This window comes from Triturus cristatus, chromosome 1_1, assembly GCF_964204655.1.
Source record: "Triturus cristatus chromosome 1_1, aTriCri1.1, whole genome shotgun sequence".
Classification (NCBI taxonomy): Eukaryota; Metazoa; Chordata; class Amphibia; order Caudata; family Salamandridae; genus Triturus; species Triturus cristatus.
The window spans coordinates 292,360,994-292,380,113 of record NC_140579.1 but is presented as its reverse complement, the minus strand read 5'-3'; the positions used below and the strand labels follow the sequence as shown (position 1 = coordinate 292,380,113).

The following is a 19,120-nucleotide window of genomic DNA, read 5'->3' as shown; positions in this document are numbered from 1 at the left end:
CGCAAGCAGATCCAATTTAATTTGTTTTTTTAACAGTTGTTTGAAGTATTAGCGCGGTTTTATGTGTGCAGTTGCGCAGATCTGGCGTTCAGTCATTGCCTAATGCAATCACCTGCAGGCTCCCTACTGCACTGATTACACAGCTCACTTCCATTTTGAATCCTTTCTGTGTTCAGTTCCTGCTGAATCCTGTATTAGTATACCCAGTGAATTCCTGCCCATCTTCTACTAGCAGCACTGTCCTGCTCGGACCATACTCTCCGGGTGCTCTATTCCTCGCTCTTGTCTTGCCCAAGACTGCCGTGTTCAGTTCTTGATAGAGCCCTCCCAAGTAAACCAGCTCCCTCCATGCAGAAGGATAACTCCTGAAGTCCCAGGCAGAATGTGCATAGCTGCCAAGATTTCAGAATGCTATGTGTGACATTTTCAAAATTGCAGTGTAATTATGAGTGACATTTCAATGACTATGAGTGACACTTTCTCTCGTGCAAAACCTCGCAATGAAGACAGGGAAACATATAAATATCAGAAATTACACCCATATGAGCAATAAAAAACTCTAAGGACAACTTAAAATTGCTGCAAAGCACCAGAAGTGAAAGGGTACTAACTGTAGACTCATCCTTGCTGTCCAGCTGCACAGACTGTTGACACCAAGGGGCATATTATCAAGACAGACGATAAAATTATCGCCGCTTTAGCGGCATAAAACTACCGCTAAAACGGCGATAATGGGCTTGATAATATGCTTTATGGAATTCCAATTGAAGCTCAGGTTAGATGTCCTTCACAAGAGTTTTCTGCCGCTAAAGCGGCGATAATTTTATCTCCTGTCTTGATAATATGCCCCCAAGTCAATTTACTAATCTGAAAGTAATCTACGCTTTATGGGCAAAACAATATTTCATAAAGTAAACAGCTTCAGTTATGGTCCACTGCAGAACTCATTCCAAGAACTTTATTAATACTTCTTCCACACTCATATTTTGTTAATACCCCACAGTCTTACAGCGGACCAAATCATGGTTGCTGGAGGTCACAACGACTCTGGGAATACACCTCAATTCTAAATATATTTGTACCTAAAGTGAACGTTTAATGGATCAGGAGTCCCACCGTTAAAAACAGATTTGGATGGAGAATACTGAAATACGCTACTAGCTGGGAGAATATATCGCAGGTCCAAACTGTAATCTTGACACTATATGGATTAAAATTGTGGTTTTTTCAGTACAGACTCCAAGGAACTTAACAAAGTTTGCATAACTGGTACATTTGGCTTGAACAAACAATTTAGCGAGACTACACAATTCACATTACTTCGGTAGAAGAGTTGTTTAGGTTTTTAGTAATAATCTGAATCGAACAGGTTAGTGCATCCAAGAGAGGTGCACGTTCACATAGACAGTACTGCTTGCAGATACATTTCAGCAGATTATTCACACAAAAATGAACTCGGACATGTACTCCTTTTATCAGCACGGGAACCTTTCATTTTTCTAATAGAAATACACTTGTTTGACATTTTGGTGCTTACACTGCCTTACACTACCACGAACAACATGCACGCACCTGACTCCATCTATCAATTGTTTTAGGTTATATGGGCAGCACTGTACTCACCACACAGCAGGTCCCGTGATGAAACACTGCCTTCAGTCAGGAATAGGGGGCCCGTGTTAGCAACACACACGGCATGAATCTTTTGAAGCCTAGTGACCTGCTAACCAGTACGTGGGAGGAGGAGGCCAGGTAAACACCCTGGCTCCAAACAGTGACAGGCCCCAGCTCACAGGTGAGACCTTGAAGAAAGGTGCGCTTTGACGCCTGCGTGCGTGGCAAGGGAAAACAACTGCCGCCCGCCTATGTCTGCCGTTGGCCAATCAGACCATGCATGGTCACAGGCAGACAAGGCGTCACTCCAGGGTTCAAGGGGCAGAGTCCGCTATTAATGACACAAAGGGAGTTCTCGGCCTTAATGACTGTAAGCAGTAAGGTTTGGAAGTCTATGGGTGACCGGATTGGCGAATAAGAGCTTCACGTTACAGTAGATCCGCGCCGGTTGCCGCTCATCCCTCACCACTTCTGATATATTCACATGTCCTTTGGCGGTGACACCAGCGCTAGCTAGCGCTATAAAACTAATAATTCAGCACAGGCCCAGTTCTAGCGGGTGGGCCGGGTGGGCCAGGCCCACCCAAACAGGAATCTTGGCCCTCGCCTCGCAGTGAGGGCTTAAAGGCAGGCGCTCAAAGTGCTGTCTGTGTGTGTGTGCGCCTGGGCTGACACAGCTTCCCGGCGCACACACAGACAGTTTTAGAGATTATCACAGCTGCACCCGAGTACTTCACAGGTCTTTAAAAGACCATTTACATGTTAACGAGGCTTTGTTTTTTCACCCCTTCATCTCCACATGGCGAAAGGCGACAAATCCTTACTTTGACAATGGTAACCTTTGCCTACTGTCCTCTGTGCTGCGTGGATATTTTTAGGTCTCGCCTGAGCTATCGCGTAGCGATGCTCTGCGAGACTTATTGAGAGGGCTCCAAAAAGTGCTACCAGGCCAGCCTAGCGATACTGTGCATGTGCGCGGGCGCGCGCGCCGCGCTTGACGTGATTACTTTCACTTTGCGCTTTGATGTTTGATCACGATCACTTTCGCGGGCATATGCCAATGCTTGTCTGAATGGCCTTCTGTTACTACATCAGATCTTCGCCATTTAGTCCCACCCTTGCTTTTTCACCGTCACTCATATCGAGCCAGATTACACTTACTTGATGACCTTTACTTACTTACCCCTCACCTACAATGTATTAGATTTACTCCACAGCTCTTTTCTCACTTTACCTACGAGGTCATTTCATTCCTTACCCATGCGGCCCGTTTCACATATTTGCATTGTCTCGTGTCTGATTATTATAAGACGCAAATGTCACCCTTCTCCGATAACTTTACTTTTATCTCCCCACCCGAATAAAATTATATTATTATCTAATTTAGTTTGGCTATAATTTTAGACCTATTTTGTTTGGTGTAATTAATCACATCTCCTTTTTCACAAATCTGACCGCAGCCTCGAACCGCTCTAGCAGGTCCAATGACCTGACACTTTTACGATCTTCTGCCTTGTGCAGTCTGTTTTTGTTCTTTTCTGGTATCCGTGTGGTAATAAATAACACGGTGGGAGCTGCTGCCAGCTATTTCAGACTGCATTTTACCCGCCTCATAGAAGAAGCACCTACTCACGTTTCCGGATTATCGATTGTAAGTACTTGTGACTTTTTCTGTCCCTACATCAGCGCTCGGACTTTACCTTGCCACATGACGCTTACTCACCCCCACCTGGAGACTTGTTAACTCCTTAACCTGTGTTCTTTGTCTTGTGCCTGCATTTAGGCATCAATGCAGTTCTTCGCCCATTTCACTTAAGAGACACATTTTATCTTAATCCCATGCGGCCCAATTATTATAATCAGCTAGTTATAGTTCCTCAATTTCGGACGCATAATTCTCCATCTCTTGCGAACTGCACGCTGCTAATTATACCTTCCCTAAAGGGACGCAATCAGCGGCGTCACTATGGGGGTGCAATGATACCTCTCAACCAATATATTGAATGCGTGGCTGCCACTGGGCCTAGCAATTGCCCCACCTTGCACACCCTGTGTAATCGCACATAGGTTCGCCGTTTTCACTCCCATCAGATCCCGACTTTTTTTTTCATCCCTACTGGTGTTTGGCTATCTTTGTGACTCCTTGGCTCACACGCTGACTTTCATACTTCACAGGTATTAACACAACCAACGCAAAGAGACTCATCTGGTAAATTGAATTCAATTTATGCCGGAAATAACACTAAGCACGTGATATTAGGACATTTTTAACAACTGTTATTTCGTATGTCCTTGATGAGGTCCATACAGAATGTATAGACAATGATAATTTGAAATAATTCACCGTCTGTAGAATTTTTTCTTGCTAGGCTCCACGCTACCCTAAATGTCAACATTACTTGTTTTTTTCTTTTTAAGTTACCCCCATGTGACATGACTGGAATGTATATAATCTAATTATGACAAAACCGAACATAACTCTAATCTGATTGTTTTTTCGTATGTTCATGCAACCCACCAGATGGGCTTTACAATTGCATAATAATTATTTGTATTCACAAGTGTTCATGTACCCACCTGAGGAGTCTTACGCTTTCTCAATTATCGCTAGTATTTATATGCCCATTTGTTTGCTCACCTGTGACCCACTCTGATATGTCGTAACCTTTCTGTTTTTCATTTCATTTCATTTCTATTCTAAAAATATTCTCCTCACACACAATATGTTCTACTGGGTGCAACTTACAATTCTAAAATCCTTCTTTTTCTTTTTTCTACCCATTTCTCTCCACTTTATCCCTTTACTTTTCTTTCTTCTTCCTTCTCCTTTCCTCTATCACCTGTGTATAACTCACTCTCTGATCTCTTTCTGTCTGTTCACTACCCTAAAAAAATATATATATATATATCTATGCTGATGTCTCACATACTCGTATTTGCATCACTTCATTCCGTATTCTCACATCTCTTTCTGTCCGCCTTCTACTGTGTATGACTTATCTGTTGATCTCTCTCTTTCCTTTCACTACCCTATAATTGTATAATTTCACTGTTTTTTAAAATCAGCCTTGAGAAAGCCCTGGCCTGCCGGCCAGTGGGCAAAACACGTGTCGGCTGTTCATTTGTTTTCTACACATGACTTTAAATAACAAGCATTGGCATAGCCAATAGGTCTTGCCTTTGGTACCTTATAAGTGTTTAGCCATGCAACACTTGATGTTGTTGCACCAAGGATATTGTGCTGTAAAACTAAATACTTATAAGGTCCCAAAAGCGAGACCTATTGGCTATGCCAATGCTTGTTTTTCTATGGAGCGCAGGAGAAAAGAAGTTTGTTTATTCCTATTCACCTTTCCTGACCCCTGCAGCTGCTTATCACACCAGGCTGTGACACAAAGTTTGACTAATGGAGTAGGTAAGAGAATGTGTTACTATTTGTTTTTCTTTTTAAAATCTGCACAGGCCCAGCAGGACACATACTTCGTGTGTGTGTGTGCTTCATTTGAACAGTTTTTATCATTATTATGGCTGATGTAGGACAACAATAAGACAATACAAAATGCCCAGATAACGCTGGTGATTAATGATCCTGCTGGAGAGCAATCATTTGTCGGTTAGTAGTTTTTAAATGCAGATTAACTGTATTTTATGTGAAAGCTCAGTGGGTTACTGCCTTTGTCACAGAGATCCTTGTGCTACTTGCAGTTCAGAAGTTACAATTCTAACATAGGACAGTTACCAATGAACTGTCATCAAAGAGCTGCATACAAACATGAATGGTATAGTTAGAACTTCGCTTTTTTGGTTTTGTGATATAGTTAGAACTTCCTCAGTCTTTCACTATTCTAATGTTGCTAAAATGAGTATGTTTGGGCAGATATACATTTTTATCAGTAAAGCTGACCCCCATGGAATACTCTTTAAATCCTAAGGTTGTGTTTCCCCAGACCAAACCCTCTTAAAATATACTGCCCACCAATATGGATGACATGTGATTCCTACACCTTGTAATCCTCATTGGCTTATGTGACATTCCCTGTAGACTGATTTACATACTTGTATGACTCATTTTCTCTGTATAATGTGTGCGTGGTATAAAGTACTGACACACACTGCAATGATATGAGTAGCGCTATACAACAAATGAAATGCATATGAGAGAGGGGCTACATAAAGATGAGGGGCACAGTTGCAGGGTGGCAGTGAGGGAAGCAGAGGAGGAGGTAGTGGGTGGGGCTATGGAGCGATGAGGGGTACTGTTGGAGGGTGACAGTGAGGGAATCCGAGGAAGAGGTCATGGGGTGGAGGGGCAGCTAGGGAGAGATGCGGGGGACTGGTGGAGGGTGGTAGTGAGGGAGTCTGAAGAGGAGGTCATGATGGGGAAGGGTTACAGAGAAATGAGGGGCACTGGTGGAGGGTGGCAGTGAGGGAATTCGAGGAAGAGGTCATGGGGTGGAGGGGGAGCTAGGGAGAGATGAGGGGGACTGGTGGAGGGTGGTAGTGAGGGAGTCTGAGGAGGAGGTCATGATGGGGAAGGGTTACAGAGAGATGAGGGGCACTGTTGGAGGGTGGCAGTGAGGGAATCCGAGGAAGAGGTCATGGGGTGGAGGGGTGGAGGGGGGAGATAGGGAGAGATGAGGGACACTGGTGGAGGGTGGTAGGGAGGGAGTCTGAGGAGGAGGTCATGATGGGGAAGGGTTACAGAGAGATGAGGAGCACTGGTGGAGGGTGGCAGTGAGGGAATCCGAGGAGGAGGTCATGAGGTGGAGGGGCTATGGGGAGATGAGGGGCACTTGTGGTGTGTGGCAGTGAGGGAATCCGAGGAGGAGTTCAATAGGGGAAGGCAATGGATGGATGAGGGGCACTGTTGGAAGGTGGTATAAAGGTATTTACAGAGAAAGAGGTTATTGGTGAGGCGCCAAAAAATAATTTCACATCAGCGCTAAAGCTGGCCCTGTCATGGCCTTTCTGTTTTTTGTTGATTTAATTAGCAGTCGGGTCATAAGGGCTACTGTGGAATATACTTTAAAGCGTGTGCTAATTAGATTCACTGCTATATCCAATGTTTTAAGTTTGAAGGTGATTTTGCTAATGTTTTTACCTGGAAAAATGAAAGTGGAGCTCGATGGTGCCTGATATGGGGCTGGGGCCCAAGGTCAGCTGTGAGATAAGGTGCACTGGAGAGGAGTAGTGGATAATCAAGCCTGTAAGGGAGTGCGTTGCAGAGTCCGGGATAAGGCAGAGGTAGTATTGAAGAGGGATTCTCCCTGGGGCTCGCACAGAGGGAGCCCGAGAAGTGTCACTTGCCTGATACCTACCACCTCAGAAACCTCCTCTTCCCATCAAAGGAACATTACATGGAAAACATTTTTTTTTGAGTGTGATAATATTTAGAAAGAGATTTGGAAAAGAGTGCGTTTTACTGGGCCTCGTACGACTAAGGAGAGATAAAGGAGGGCCCTGAAGCAGGCCTGCCCAGACATATTTGCGACAAATCGAGCCCGCAGTGGCCCACCCAAATGCACCCTTGGCGCACCCAAATAAAAATTCCTGGAACCGGGCCTGATTCAGCATAGTGAGAGATCTCACACGCACCCACCTACTTTACGATGAGTACCTGGCTAACGCCAACCTGGGCATGATGGGGCTCATTAACAGCTGCATAGGGACTCTGACTGGTGTGCTGTGGGCTGCTGAAGCACTTCAGAGGTCCGTGGGGTACTCGTCTCAGCCGCATCGCTGCAACTTATTAGATAAAATAACCGCACTTACGGCACAATAAAACGGTTTATGTACTTTAATCAAAGTGCGCAGACCTGAGAACTCTGAGCTAAGTCCACAAGCCTGCCGAGATCAGCGTGAATGGCACCTGCCACTCCAGTTTAACTTTAACTGTATGGGGCATGAGTACAAGCGCTCCTCCGCTTGACGGCAGAGGAAGCGCTATTATGCGTGACTTTATGCGTGATGCGGACCACCGCACTGAAATGCAGTTTGTCTAACGCCTGATGCGTGATGCTTGGCAGAGCTGAATGTGAACACTTGTTTGTGTCCTATTTGTAGGTTCCTGCGTCGGTGCCACCAGGTACAGCAGAAAATGAGGTGTTATATCTGCTGCTTATTACGGCTGATACGTGTGCAGGCATCAGTGCATCTGTTTATGCAGTGGTGGCTTTAGTGAGGCATGGGGGTTAGACCAACTGTGCATAAGGTGAACGCATGCTAACCTGATGGGATGTAGGCTTGGGCATTTACCAACACAGCTTGAGGGAGGCCAGTCCAGCTTGGAGAGTCACTGGCTGCATTGTTATTCCTTCGGGTACAATATTGCTCAATTTTGGCACTGGAAGTTCTGGCTTGCCCATGTGAAAGCCACAGAATGTCTTCTCAGACTCTCGGCCACCCAAAATTCTGTTTCAAAGGTAGGTTTTGGCAAGTAAAAGAAATTCAGAGAAGCTGCAGATTCATTTAAAATACTAGGCGCCATGCCCTCCTCACTCTTGTTTAACACTCTATAATCAAAGCCCCAGGGGCGTACCTTGGTCAGTAAGGGAGGGGGCAAGAGGAGAGGGTTCAGATGTTCCAATAATCACGCTGGTATATAGAGTAATAGAGGGGCTTAATGGGCAGTCGAAAGCAAGAGGAATGCAGATTGGAAAGGGTACTAAGTGAGAGAAAACAATATTTTGTAAAATAACAAACATCTTTTAAAATTTTTAAAACAGAGAGAGGGAGAGGGTGTGTGTGCTTTTTTTGTTTGTGTGTCTGTAAAAATTACTGGTGAAATCCGACAAATGCCTCAACATATCCGAATGACCGCACATGTACCCAGCGGTTTACCAGAAACGACATTTATCAGAGGGGGTGTAACACCCCAAACATCCCTCCTGAAGCTACGCCCTTTCGGAGCCCATTAAAGTCAAGTCATGTGCTTGCAATCTATCTAGCCAACTCTTCTATAACTTCCTAAGGCGTTGTAGTAGGGGCTATTCTCAACAACCCGCTGACATCCTTCGTCTACAGCATGCCGTTCTTAAAAGCAATGCGTCATTCAACCTGTCCTCCCCAATAATTTTCAACCACTATTTAACATATGCATCTGTTCCGCCCTACTCATCAAGTAAATTCCTCCTGTAGGTACATTGCAACAAATGCCAATCCAAAGTCCACCCCGTCATGGAACGGAGTGGGTAGATAGCAGTCCTAGGTGAGCTCCTTGCTACTCGCAGTTCGGGTGGTATTGTCTCTTTTATGTCATCGAATTGTCAGATGCATTTCGCGCCATTTACTTCTCCATCCTACACTTATCCCTGAAGAGCTGATGTGGCTGCAAGGAAAAAGTGCTGTTCCTTGGTGAAATCTTTCCCTCAAATCTCTACCTAATGGCTACTCATGGATCTACATGCTCAAGGGCTTCATTAAAGTAAGTTAGTGCCCCCTGTGCGGACTGTATTCAAAATGGGCAGTCCATCATAAGGAAATGTCATGATTACTTCTAAATTAAGTTCCCAATATTCAGCTTATCTATTTATGTTACTCATAAGAAAAGCTTTCTACCACACTCTTGAATTCAGTTTTCAAGTAGCGGTATTGGGATTACTTGATTCTTAACTGTTCTTTACTGCCCAATCAGAAGACTATTTGCCAACTACCACCCTCAAACAACGTCTTCTGGAGTATGAACTACTGACGCCCTCCCTCCATTCTTTTGGTGGGACTCAAACTTCAGGACCCTACACCCTGTCATCAGAGTCAATGCACGCTTCATATAGGCCCAAATGCAAGATAGAAATTACCACCCCATATTGCACCTCTGAAGAGAGTGAAGCATTCACACATCACTAGGAGCACAGGGGAGGTTCCCCTTGTCCGCAAAACGGATCCATACCTTGCATTTTATAGCATAATAGTAAATGAAGGTTTTACACTGAGAGATGAAGAAAAACTTATTAACCCCTAGGCCTTTTCCCCTCTGTGCTACGCCTTTTTGTGGCTATTTGGAGTAGTTCGCGCCTAGGCCCCTGTAACTTTTTGACCACATAAGGTATCCACGCCAAATTTGCGTCCTTTTTTTCCAACATCATGGGGATTCTAAAGGTACCCAGGGTTTGTGGATTCCAGTGGAGGGGACCCAGAAATTAGCCAAAATACAGCTAAATTTTGTTTTTTGGGGGAAAAATGCAAAAAAGGGCTACAGATGGAAGCGTTTGTTTTTTTCCCTGCAAATGCTATCAAAAAAGGGGTGGTGGTGCTGAAATCACCATCTTCCCAACTTTCAGGGACAAGCAGACTTTTGTCAGAAAACCAAAATTTTTTACACAGTTTTGGCATTTTTCTGGGACATTGCCTATTTGTGCTATTTTTTGTGCTTTCAACCTCCTTCCAGTTAATGGTAGAAATGGGTATGAAAGCAATAATGGATCCAGGAAAGCTATAAATTTTGGAAAAGTAGAACACATTCTGAATTCAGCAAGGGGACATTTGTGTAGATCCTTCAAGGTTTCTTTATAGAAACTAACAGTTAAATATTGGAAAAAGTCTTTTGTGTCAACGTTTTCACATGTAACTTCTTCTAATTATGACAACTCTTTGAAAGCAATATACCACTACATCCGCTGGACTTTATTGGTTGTGGGGATATATAGGACTTATAGGTTCACCAAGAACCCGACGAACCCAGAGCCAAAAACTGAGCAGCGACTTGCAATGTTTTTTTATCATGTACCGGGTATATCGCAATTATTCTGGAAAAATGTATACATGGAAACATTTGTATGAAAGACAGCTATGTATTTCTGAAATGGGAACAAAATATAGAGTTTAGAAACAGTAGATATATGCACTTATCCGAAATTGGGAGTACTCATGCTAGCATAAGAATTATCGATCATTTTTCAAAATGACTTCTTTTTACACATTGTCTTTCATTTGGAAGGCAGAAATGCATCGAAAGTCAATAGGTAATAACAGTTGCTTTACAAACCTGAATTACCCTAAGTCTCCCGATAAAAATGGTACCTCACTTGTGTGGGTAGGCTTAATGCCCACGACAGGAAACGGCTCACAACACAACGTGAACACACCACATTTTCACAATGAAAAATCACCCTTTTTTTGCAAAGTGCCCAGCTGTAGTTTTTGTACCCTAGCTCTGCCGGCACCTAGGGAAACCTAGAAAACCTATACATTTCTGACAGGGAATCCAGTATGGGGTGACTTGACTGCCTCTTACCAGGTTCTGTTACCCAGAATCCCTTGCAAACCTAATAAATTGTTAAAAAAAAACAAATTTTCCTCACATTTCTGTGGTGGAAAGTTCTGGAATCTGTGTGGATCCACAAATTTCCACTCACCCCGCATTCCCCAAAATCTTTCGAGAAAAACGGTACCTCACTTGTGTGGGTAGGCCTAGTGCCCGCAACAGGAAACGGCGCAAAATGCAACGTGGACACACCACAATTTCACAGTGAAAAATGACCCTTTTTTGGCAAAGTGCCTAGCTGTAGTTTTTGAACCCTAGCTCTGCAGGCACCTAGGGAAACCTAGCAAACCTATACATTTCTGAAATCTAGACACCCAGGGGAATACAGGATGGGGTGACTTGACTGCCTCTCACCAGGTTCTGTTACCCAGAATCCCTTGCAAACCTAAACAATTGTCAAAAAACCACATTTTACTCACATTTCTGTGGTGGAAGGTTCTGGAATCTACGTGGATCCAAAAATTTCCACTCACCCCGCATTCCCCAAAATCTTCCGAGAAAAATGGTACCTCACTTGTGTGGGTAGGCCTAGTGCCCGCGACAGGAAACGGCGCAAAACGCAACATGGACACACCACAATTTCACAGTGAAAAATTACCCTTTTTTGGCAAAGTGCCTAACTGTAGTTTTTTAACCCTAGCTCTGCCGGCACCTAGGGAAACCTAGCAAACCTAAACATTTTTGAAAACTAGACACCCAGGGGAATACAGGATGGGGTGACTTGACTGCCTTTCACCAGGGTCTATTACCCAGAATCCCTTGCAAACCTAACACATTGTAAAAAAAACACTTTTTCCTCACATTTCTGTGGTGAAAATTTCTGGAATCTGCGTGGATCCACAAATTTCCACTCACCCCGCATTCCCCAAAGTCTTCCGAGAAAAATGGTACCTCACTTGCATGGGTGGGTCAAGGACTCGTAACAGGCAAAGCCCAAAACCTATTGAGGTGACATCAAAATTACCTACCAACCTGGTTTTGCAAGAGGGGTCTCATGAGTTTTTGGCCCTGGGCTAGGCGACCATCTAGGGAAACCTACCAAACCCACACATTTCTGGAAACTAGACACCCGGGCGAGTCCAGCGAGGTATGGCTTGCGTGGGTCCCCTTACGTTTTCCTACCCACAATCCCCTGCAAACCTCAAATTTAGCTGAAAATATCACTTTTTTCTGAAATTTCTGTGTGGGAAAGTTCTGGAATCTACGTGGAGTCACAAATTTCCTAGCACCCAGTGTTCCCCCAGGTCTCCCAATGAAAATGGTACCCCACCCGTGTGGGTGGGTCAAGTACCCGTGACAGGCAAGGGCCTAAAACCTATTGAGGCGACATCAAAATTACCTATCACAAAACAACCTGGTTTTGCAAGGGGTGTCCCATGAGTTTTTGGCCCCGGGCTCGGCGGCCATCTTCGGAAACCTAGCAAACCCACACATTTCTGAAAACTAGACACCCGGGGGAGTCCAGCAAGGTATGGCTTTCGTGGGTCCCCCAATGTTTTCCTACCCAGAATCCCCTGCAAACCTCAAATGTAGCTTAAAACAAACACTTTTTCTCAAATTTCTGTGTGGGAAAGTTCTGGAAAATACGTGGATCCACAAATTTCCTACCACCCAGTGTTGCCCCACGTCTCCTGATAAAAATGGTACCTCACTCACGTGGGTGGGTCAAGTACCCGCGACAGGCAAGGGCCCAAAACGTATTGAGGAAACATCAAAATGACCTATCACAAAAGAACCTGGATTTGCAAGGGGGGTCACCTGGGTTTTGGGCCCCGGGCTCGGCGGCCATCTTGGGAAACTTCCAAACCCACACATTTCTGAAAAGTAGACACCCGGGGGAGTCCAGCAAGGTATGGCTTGCGTGGGTCTCCCAACATTTTCCTACCCAGAATCCCGTGCAAACCTCAAATTCAGCTGAAAAAACTCATTTTTTTCTCAAATTTCTGTGTGGGAAAGTTCTGGAATCTCCGTGGATCCACAAATTTCCTTCCACCCAGTATCCCCCCCAGTCTCCCGATAAAAATGGTACGTCACTTGTGTGGGTAGGCAAAGTGGCTGAAACAGGATATGGCCGAAATCGTATTGTGGAGACTTCAAAATTACCAATAACAAAACTACCTGGTTTTTGGGGGAGCACCTGTTTTTTCGGCCCCGGGCTCGCCGCCATCTAGGGAAACCTACCAAATGCACACGTTTCTGAAAACTAGACACCCTGGGGAGTCCAGTGAGGTATGGCTTGTGTGGATCCCCCAACGTTTCCCCACCCAGAATCCCCTGCACTAGCAAACCTGTACATTTTTGAAAACTAGATACACAGGGGAATCTAGGATGGGGTGACTTGACTGGCTACTAAACGCCAGAGATTTTTTTGGGCAAATTTTAATTAGGGCGAGGGCTGCCCAAAAACGGGCATGCCAATGCCCCCACCCTAATTAAATATTGGATCAGGAAGGCTGTAGTTTTGCAGGGGAGGGGGTGGGGGCATTGGCATGCCCGTTTTGGGCAGCCCCCACCCTAATTAAATATGGCAACAAAAAAATCCCTGGTGTCTAGGGGGCTTTCTGCCCCCGGGGGGGCAGATTGGGGGCTAATGAATGACTGTCATTTTTGCGGGGGGCTGGGGGCATCGGCATGGCCATTTTGGGAAGCCTCCACCCCTAATTATTATGCCTATGAAAAATTCCTGGTGTCTACGGGGCTTTCTGCCCCCCCCGGGGGAACAGAAAGACTGATTATACCAAATTATTTAGGGGGGGGGCCAAGGCCCTTGCCCAAGGGGCCGCTCCCTCCTCCATGGTGCCTAGTGGGTGGATCCCTGCTTGGGGATCGCCCTCCTGGGGTGATCCCCAAGCAGGGATCCACTAGGGAGGGGTGCTTGGGGGTGGGGGCTGCCCGACTAGTGGGCTTTTTGCCCCTCCGGGAGTGCAGATTGGGGGCTAAAGCCAATCTGCCTCCCAGGGGGGGCAGAATGCCTACTAGACACCAGGGATGTTTTTGTCAAATTTGAATTATGGCGGGGCTGACCAAAACGGGCATGCCAATGCCCCCACCCTAATTAAAATTTGCCCAAAAAAATCCCTGGTGTCTAGTGGCTACAACCCTATCTGCCCCGGGGGGGGAGAAAGGCTGTAATTTATGCGGGGGAGGGGGTGGGGGCATGGGCATGCCCGTGTTGGGAGCCCCCACCCTAATTCAAATTTGTCCCCCAAAAATCCCTGGCGTCTTTTGCACCCCCCCTGGCTGGGCAGATTGGGGGCTAATGCCCCCATCACCCCCCCAGGGTGGGGGCAGAAAGACTAATGTTTGCAGGAGGGGGGTGGGGGCATTGGCAGGCCCGTTTTGGGCAGCCCCCACCCCTAATTAATATGCCTATGAAAAATCCCTGGTGTCTAGGGGGCTTTGATTGGGGGCTAATGCTCCCATCTGCCCCCCAGAGGGGAAAGAAAGACTGTCATAGTTGCGGGGTGTGGGGGCATTGGCATGCCTGTTTTTGGCAGCCCCCACCCCTGATTGATATGCCTATCAAAAATCCCTGGTGTCTATGGGGCTTTCTGCCCCTCTGGGGGGGGCAGAAAGTCTGTCATTTTTGCGGAGGGGGCTAATACCCCAATCTGCCCCACAGGGGGGGCCAGAAAGTCCACTAGATGCCAGGGAGTTTTTTGGGCAAATTTTAATTAGGGTGAGGGCTGCCCAAAACGGGCATGCCAATGCCCCCACCCTAATCAAAATTAGTAAAAAAAAAATCCCTGGCGTCTAGTGGGCTTTATGCTCCCCCGGGGGGCAGATTGGGGGCTAATGCCCCCCACAAGGGGGCAGGAAGGCTGTCATTTTTGTAGGGAGGGCTGTGGGGGCATGGGCATGCCCGTTTTGGGCAGCCCCCACACTAATTCAAATTTGCCCCCAAAAAATCCCTGGCGACTAGTGGGCTTTTTGCCCCCCTGGCGGTGCAGATTGGGGGCTAATGCCCCCATCTTCTCCCCAGGGGGGGCAGAAAGCTTACTAGATGCCAGAGATTTTTTTGGGCAAATTTGAATTAGGGTGGGGGCTGCCCAAAATGGGCATGCCAATGCCCCCACCCTAATTCAAATTTGAAGATTGGGGGCTAATGCTCCCATCTTCCCCCAGGGGGGGCAGAAAGGCAGTCATTTTGGCAGGGGGCGGGGGCATTGGCATGCCCGTTTTGGGCAGCCCCCCCCTAATTAATATGCCTATGAAAAATCCCAGGTGTCTAGGGGGCTTTCTGACCCTCCGGGGGACAGAAAGACTGTCATTTTTGCGGGGGCTGGGGGCATCGGCATGTCCGTTTTGGGCAGCCCCCACCCCTCATTAATATGCCTATGAAAAATCCCTGGTGTCTAGGGGGATTTCTGCCACCCCCCGGGGGAACAGAAAGACTGATTATACCAAATTATTTAATGGGGGAGCAAAGGCCCTTGCCCAAGGGGCTGCCTCCTCCTCCATGGTGCCTAGTGGGTGGATCCCTGCTTGGGGATCGCTCTCCTGGGGTGATCCCCAAGCAGGGATCCACTAGGGAGGGGTGCTTGGGGGTGGGGGCTGCCCGCCTAGTGGGCTTTTTGCCCCTCCGGGAGTGCAGATTGGGGGCTAATGCGCCAATCTGCCCCCCAGGGGCGGCAGCAAGCCTACTAGATGCCAGGGATGTTTTTGTCAAATTTTAATTATGGTGGGGCTGACCAAAACGGGCATGCCAATGCCCCCACCCAAATTAAAATTTGCCCAAAAAAATCACTGGTGTCTAGTGGCTACAGCCCCATCTGCCCCCGGGGGAGAGGAAGGCTGTAATTTATGCGGGGGAGGGGGTGGGGGCATGGGCATGCCCGTGTTGGGAGCCCCCACCCTAATTCATATTTGCCCCCAAAAAATCCCTGGCGTCTAGTGGGCTTTTTGCACCGCCCCCCCCCCGGCTGGGCAGATTGGGGGCTTATGCCCCCATCAGCCCCCCAGGGAGGGGGCAGAAAAACTAATGTTTGCAGGAGGGGGGTGGGGGCATTGGCATGCCCGTTTTGGGCAGCCCCCACCCCTAATTAATATGCCTATGAAAAATCCCTGGTGTCTAGGGGGCTTTGATTGAGGGCTAATACCCCCATCTGCCCCCCAGGGCGGAAAGAAAGACTGTCATAGTTGCGGGGTGTGGGGGCATCGGCATGCCTGTTTTGGGCAGCCCCCACCCCTGATTGATATGCCTATCAAAAATCCCTGGTGTCTATGGGGCTTTCTGCCCCTCTGGGGGGGGCAGAAAGTCTGTCATTTTTGCGGGGGGGGGGTCTAATGCCCCCATCTGCCCCCCAGGGGGGGGCAGAAAGTCCACTAGATGCTAGGGAGTTTTTTGGGCAAATTTTAATTAGGTGGAGGGCTGCCCAAAACGGGCATGCCAATGCCCCCACCCTAATCAAAATTAGTAAAAAAAAAATCCCTGGCGTCTAGTGCGCTTTATGCTCCCCCGGGGGGGCAGGTTGGGGGCTAATGCCCCCTACAAGGGGGCAGGAAGGCTGTCATTTTTGAAGGGAGGGCTGTGGGGGCATGCCCGTTTTGGGCAGCCCCCACACTAATTCAAATTTGCCCCCAAAAAATCCCTGGCGACTAGTGGGCTTTTTGCCCCCCTGGCGGTGCAGATTGGGGGCTAATGCCCCCATCTTCTCCCCAGGGGGGGCAGAAACCTTACTAGATGCCAGAGATTTTTTTTGGCAAATTAGAATTACGGTGGGGGCTGCCCAAAATGGGCATGCCAATGCCCCCACCCTAATTACAATTTTGCCCAAAAAATCCCTGGCGTCTAGTGGGCTTTTTGCCCACCCGGGGAGGGGGCAGATTGGGGGCTACTGCCCCATCTGACCCCAGGGGGGGCAGGAAGGCTGTCATTTTTGCGGGGGAGGGGGTGGGGGCATTGACATGCCCATTTTGGGCAGCCCCCACCCTAATTCAAATTTGAAGATTGGGGGCTAATGCTCCCATCTTCCTCCCAGGGGGGGGCAGAAAGGCAGTCATTTTGGCAGGGGGCGGGGGCATTGGCATGCCCGTTTTGGGCAGCACCCACCCCTAATTAATATGCCTATGAAAAATCCCAGGTGTCTAGGGGGCTTTCTGCCCCTCCGGGGGGCAGAAAGACTGTCATTTTTGCGGGGGCTCCCGGGGGGGCAGATTGGGGGCTACTGCAGGGGGGGCAGAAAGACAGATTTGCCAAATTATTTAAGGGGAGAGTAAAGGCCCTTGCCGAAATGGCCGCTCCCCCCTCCCTGGTGCCTAGTGGGTGGATCCCTGCTTTGGGATCGCCCACCTGGGGCGATCCGCAAGCAGGGATCCACTAGGTAGGGGTACCATTGGAAAGGGGAGATTTTCCCCTTTCCAACGATACCTCTCCCGAGTTTCTACGCCCTCAGGGGGCTGAGATAGCCCCCTGAGCACGTAGAAACTGAAACTGAAATGAGCCTTTAGCTCATTTCAGTTTCGGTTTCCATGAAATGACGTCAGCGCGACGTGCGCGCTGATCCTCATTTCAGGGAGGCAGGCAGCCTCGGGAGCTGGGGAAGCTCTTCCCCATGTCCCGAGGCTGTTTTGGGTGAAAGGGAATCCCTCTGGTGCCCGCACCAGAGGGATTACTTGTGGCATGTGCGAGGGCGGCCGGGGGCCATCGTACGCACATGAGCACTGATGCGTCGTATGGCCCTCGGCGGTCCGACGCATAGAATGGGTTAAAAATTCCAGTATTTTTATTTATACTAAGCATGCAGCTCTGTTTGAAAATCCTCCAATTGCCACTGATACCTTGAAAGTAGTGCCTTTTTTTGCTCAGTTTCCCTAAATGGGGAGAGAAGTTGGCCTAACGGCTGAGGCGGCCGACCTTGAATCTGGGGAGCTGGGTTCGAGTTTCGGCAAGGACACTGAACATTCTATGAGTTTTAACAAATCACTTAATATCCCCGTGCCTAATAAAAGTGAATGTGTCCTCATGTAATGCGACTGGTGCTATGTAAAGTGCTCTGATACCCGATTTGGGTCAAGTTCGCACTATATAAAACTCTAAAAGAAAATATATATAGTGACTAAAATGCCATAAATGTGACAGAGTTTAACTAATCTGGGCATGCAATTTGACATGGCTATGGCGTCCTTAATCTTTTTCAAAATGGATGTACCTTCGTCCTCTTTCTTTGCCCTCTCCTTCATCTTTTTCCACATCCTTACTCATTCGAGGGCACTTACTTTCTCTGGGCTACGGTTACACCGGCTGCACCAATTATAACTGTAAGTCAGCCATCCACCAGCACAAAGTGCTTATGTCAGAGTAGTCGCCTTGCTCAGGCACTGGAAGTCATCTTTCCTACGCCACTAGTCCCACTCAACTCCTTGGTGACTAGGGTAAGGCCTCCACATGAGGAAACATACACACCTCCTTAAACTGTACTCCTCTCTAAAACTGCACAAGCAGGTTCCTGACTGTTGTGACCCACAAAACAAAACCTGGTTGTAAAATGGTTACTCGGAGTTTAGGCCTCTTACCCTTACCTCTGAACAACCACCAGCTCTCTTGACTTCAGGAAGGTATTGAACATTCACCAATACTAACTGTTACATCGCCATTAAAGCTTCTGGGTACAGTGCGTGCACCACCCACAATTATATACTTCATCCGCCGCCCTGCATAAAAAACACAATCAATGAATACATACCTGCATTGTTTTAGTTTTAAATATGTGTGACACTTTCCTCTTCTGAGTCTGCTTATGTGTGACGTTTATACCTTATGTGTAACACTTTTAGTGCATGTAGTACAAAGGACTATCATTCACTTAAAACAATACATTTCACAAATAACCTGTCATTTGTGCAATTCAGTGGCCTTAACTACTACCACACACTACTAACCAGACAATATGAGTTTGACCCATCCAATAACAGTCTCTTCTAGCCAGCTCAGATACAGCATTTCGCTCACACAACGTAACGAGGTCTACCTCCGCTGCATCAAACACCAGCACTGCAAACTGTGCACCTTATATAAACAATAAGGAGAGAATGGAATAAAATAGCCATGCCCAGAAAACATCTTTGCAACACCACCGGACTACCAATATCACTCTGATCCCTAATACAAAGGATATATTACAGAATTTCACATAGGCGCGTATTTCACCACCGCTCTACAACTGTCATGGCATCTTGTAAACAACTAAATACACAGCACCACACCTCACACATACCTCCTGCTCACAGGTGAGGGTGGACAAA

At 47.3% G+C, this 19,120-nt stretch overlaps 1 pseudogene; it reads left to right on the top strand.

Annotated features, from left to right (window-relative positions):
• The window catches only part of LOC146870138 (uncharacterized), a 623,247-nt pseudogene that overhangs the window by 279,760 nt on the left and 324,367 nt on the right, over positions 1-19,120 (top strand).